The sequence below is a fragment of the Bidens hawaiensis genome, unplaced genomic scaffold (assembly GCF_021521415.1).
Source record: "Bidens hawaiensis isolate Kalapana, Puna unplaced genomic scaffold, B.hawaiensis_p1.1 tig00040556_1, whole genome shotgun sequence".
NCBI lineage: Eukaryota > Viridiplantae > Streptophyta > Magnoliopsida > Asterales > Asteraceae > Bidens > Bidens hawaiensis.
Genome location: NW_027497154.1, coordinates 76,531 through 81,417, shown reverse-complemented (window position 1 = coordinate 81,417; position 4,887 = coordinate 76,531). Strand labels below are relative to the sequence as shown.

The window sequence follows — 4,887 nt, the reverse complement described above, 5'->3', positions numbered from 1 at the left end:
AGGTTATTTAACTTTGTGTAGCTTGTATATTTATTGAACTTAAATACGTTGATATATGCTAATATATTGAGTGGAACTTATTATTTTAATATAAAGAAATAGTATTATATGAATAAATTGTATTTATGTTGAATAAAATGAAGAATGTGTAAATAAAAAATAAAACTAAAGTAGTGTTTTTATCTTTTTAATTATTGTAGTTAAATTAGTTAGATATATTAATTAAAGATATTTATTATGGTTATATTAGTTGTATTAATTGGAGAGATAGGGTGCATTTATTGTTGCATTTATATCTTTTTTATTTATTTTTATATAATTAAAATCTAAAATAAACTAGTGGCTCATATTCATTTATCTCATTTCTTGCAATAATTTGATTTATTTCTTGAACTTAAACACACACACACACACACATATATATATATATATATATATATGATGAGTGTCATTACAGAACTGTTAAATTTTTTAAGAACTTGAAGGAACCCTTGAAAACAAATTTTTTTTATAAAATAATTTGTATGTTAATATTAGTTGAGTGTAGCTTTATCATTGTTTATATCTATATTTACGATTACAATTTTGAAAATTTGTTTTTATCCATATCTATGTTTTATTTTACACCTATGTAAATTTGTTAGTACATAAATTTTACACATATGTAAACATGTTATTTATATATGTAATCAAAAAGTTTTATATAAAATATGATAAATCTACTCTTAAATAATATTAATATATAAAAAAATTAAAAAAATGTTTAGTTGTGTAGAGTTAGTAAGAGTTCTTAACTTTTCTATATTTCTATATATATTATGATGGAGATATGAACTCCTTGAGACGCCCGTAGTATTAAATGAACCTTACCGCCGGCCGTATTAATCTTCCCTTCCCCGTCAATCAATAAATACTCCGGCGATATTAATGACTAGTTTCATATTGTTCAATTGATATCGGTTTCCAATAGTTTGATCAAATGAATGAATGTGAACGGACATTTGCTTACAATTCCATCCTTTAATTGAATGCTTTACCCTTCCATCCACGCTTTATATTTCATGTAAAATATTTATGCGAATCTCTCAATTGTGATTTAGGGTTTTCTTGTTTCGATTTTGAGGTATAATTTCGAGGTTATTGTTCTTCGATCAGTGGCTGAATGCGTCGAGGTCAGACCCTTTTTTATTACTATTATGGTTTTATCAAGTAACTGATTACGGATTATTGATTGTTACTTGTATCGATGTTGTTGATGATTTCTGCTTGAACGGATTCATGATGACCGCTTATCAATTTTGTATCGATGTTGTGATGTTATGATCCTTAAATTAGCTATTTCTTTGTGATTAATTCATTTCATTTGTTCTTCACAGAATGTACTTCACTACAATTTGATTTTCCCTAAAACAATAATGACATGGCTCCAAAACTCACAGTAAGGTACAACAGAATAATTCTTAAATCTGACACAATGTTTCATAGTTTGATTTGTTCTACTCATCGGTTGTTTCGTGTTTGATGTTTACAATGTATATCCTGTCCTCAATATGTATTTGAGCACTAACAGGGGATGACTTTATATGTTTATCACCAACATATAAAATCCCAATTGGTCCTGATGGGGTATTTAACATACACATTCAGGAACTTTAATTAATGTTTATCACAGGATAATTATCCAGAAAAACTTGGAAAAATGTTTGCGGTGCATGTTCTTTATGTATTTATGGCAGCACGGAAGATTGCTTATCTGTTTATCGATGAAAAAACAAAGAAAAAAAAGTAAGTTTTGTCTGTAGTTCTGTACGCTTGGCAGTTCAATCCACATATAACGGGTCATGTTTTATTCTTGATGGTTAACAGGCCAAATATAGCCAAATACAGAAAAATCATCACCAAAAGCACGAGGACTAGGTGCTTTGGTGTTTATTGACAAAATCAAGCAAGTTTTGGAAGCACAGTGCCCGGGAGCTGTTTCGTGTGTCGACATTCTCAACCTTGCATCCAGAGATGCCGTTTATTTCGTAAGCGAAAACCTTCTCACATTAAACATGATATATAACCTATTAACCCATATACTGGGGCTATTAACTGGCCAAGCCAGGTTGGGTTCGGGCCTTCGGGTTCAGACTCGCAGGCTTGGTTAATTTATCATAACGAACAAAAATGTTGAACTCTAGCCCGGGTAGTAAAACACTTAAGCCAACTCGTTTACCATAAGAAAAAAATGTTTCACAAATATAGATATATATAAATAAAAAATTATTAGTATTTTAACATGATACAGAATATATGAATTGTATAATCTATAACTTATTCAATTTGGGTTATACTTCAGGCTAATGATTTAATTATTTTATCTATTAAAATCTGGGCTTTAATATAAACGAGTCTAACAAGAGAACCAATGAGCCCAGCCAACCTTGCCTCGGCTTGCTTACAAACAAGCCGATTCTGAGCGAGCTGTGCGCATTTTGAACAGCTCTACCATATACATATATTGCAACTTAGTTATAGATTTGAACAAGTATACTTTTGACTAACATTAAAAGACAACTTTGTGTCAAATTTGAACAGTCGGGTAGACATCTTATCTGATTTTCTTGGGAATACGAGACGGGCTTGAATCACACGCAGCATGGGTCGACTTTTCCTCGCCTTCCATGTCTTGGGATGACGACATACTTCCAGTCTAAAGGTTTAGATGTACAAGACATGACTACACTCTTTGGTAAGCCATCCTTCATTTGTATTAGAGTACAACAATATTGTTTCTATAACCTTAATTATACTATCATTTGTATAAAAATAGACAAACACATGTTTGCAACAATATTCTTTATGACATGTTTTAAAAACTTATAATTTCAGAAGCACATACGATTGGAAGAGTTTGATGCAGTAATATTGTTGACCACCTGTGCAATTTCAACAAGATTGGAAAATCCGACCCCACAATGGAAGAATCTACATTAACTTATTTGAGGAATAAATGCCCTCCAAAAGTGAGGCTGGGTTAACCCAACCTGATCATAAGCTTAAACCCAATAATCTGACCCACAGCTTCACCAACTCCTATTACTCTCGAGCGTTGACCAATAAAGCCGTTCTAAGAGTTGACCAACAGTTTTGTTGTGGTGATGACATGTATGATTTAACCAATGAATTTGCTTCATCGGTTGAAGATTTTAAAGGGGAGTTTGCATTTTCGATGAGTAGGATGGGCGAGCTCAATGTTTTGACCAGAACACGGGGTCAGATTCGACTAGATTGCCGTATGATCAGCAAGTAGATTAAATGCGATTATTTTGGTCCTAATAAATAGTGGGATTGTTTTTTTCATTGAAATAAAAGTCTATTTCTCAGCTGAAATATTAATACTGAGTTGTTTAATTCCATGTTTATAAGTGTATATTGCTTAAACTTATAAGTTTCCACCCCATCCTGTTAGTATAATTAAAAAAAAATGTTGCACGTGCCACGCGGTACAAATAATGAGATTGTGTTTCCGGTTTTCCTAACATGCAAAATGTACCTGCTATTTGTGATCCTGAAAATTAAAAAAACATAATAAAAATGAGTCAATCATGATGGAAGTTATCTTGAATGTATTCAAATGCATACAACACTCCTAAATCCCATATCAAGAAAAACTTACACTATTTGTTTTTAGCACTATGGTCCTTGTAAGCGCGCTATTTATTTATGCACTCAAGATTTTAGATGTGTGGCCTTAGTGTTTTAACATTCGGGCCTAAAATTGAAAATGCATCCAACGGGAACCAAATCCCGAACATTGAAAAAATCTAAAATTTACGGTTAACAGAAAAGCAAGTGCCTTGACTAAAGAATGGTTTTAAAACAAAGTTCATGACTATTCAAATTTCATAAGCACTCCCAACATAAAATAAAAAGGTAACCTCCCCCCTCTTGCGCAATATTGTAAATTTACCCGTTTTCGACCGAAAATATTTTAGCCCGACACCCCTCGTTTATGAATTTCTTTTTTACTTTGTGAGTCCCCCCTCCCGGGAGTTTTTGTCCAAGCTCTGCGCCCCTCCTCACTAATCACTTTGTTGACTTTGTTCTAATCTTTTTTTTTTCTTTTCTTAGTTGTTTAATACTTTAATTATTAGTATAATATAGAACGCTCCTTGATTAAAATAGAGCTCTCGCTGAAGGGAGAGGAATGAAGGATTGCGTGATAATTGGTCATTTTTGGTTATACTAATTGGTTTTAACTTGTTTTGACACAGCAATGCTCTGCCCTTTTTTTTAACATGAAATTTCACAATTGCTCTCCATTTATATAATCTTTATTTATTTTTGTTATAATTTTCTTGTGTAACTAATTTTGCAGCATGGTCTGGATTCCGTTTGCATTGGTGTTGCATCCTTTTGCGCATCATGGTGTTTAGCTTAAAAGAGTAAGGCCCTCTTCCTCTTTGCTAAGAACAGTAAACATGTGTGATTTTGTAATCCCCAACCACACTTATTTTTAAAGTTCATATTTTAGGTTTTCGAAATCCTTAGGGACTTGTCTTCGTGATTGTCCTATTGTGGATGCTCTCAACGTACTCACAACAGAAATAATGGAACTATTAAGTAGCTTTAATTATGCATGAGTATAGTCCTCACTATACTTAATTGTTAGATATTTGAGATTTTAGTTATACTAATTAATAATTTGTATCTGATGTATTAAAAACCATTGTTTGTTTCTTTGATATATTATACAACGCTTAAAATATGTATATGAGATAAGATGTTATTATTACTCATGTTATATATTTTTTTCGCATTTAATCATGATTATCGTCTTATTAAACTTCCATTCTTCGCCATTCGGAGATTTTTCGATTTCTAATCATATACGTAATTCAT

The 4,887-nt window shown here is 31.8% G+C and overlaps 1 pseudogene across 1 annotated transcript; it reads left to right on the top strand.

Moving 5' to 3' along the window:
- Nucleotides 1-1,763: 1,763 nt before the first annotated feature.
- On the top strand, nucleotides 1,764-3,684 carry LOC143592159 (putative peroxidase 26; annotated as a pseudogene). Its single transcript, XR_013145865.1, has 4 exons — nucleotides 1,764-1,785; nucleotides 1,888-2,027; nucleotides 2,589-2,734; nucleotides 2,875-3,684. The product of XR_013145865.1 is annotated as a putative peroxidase 26 (transcript).
- Nucleotides 3,685-4,887: the final 1,203 nt, after the last annotated feature.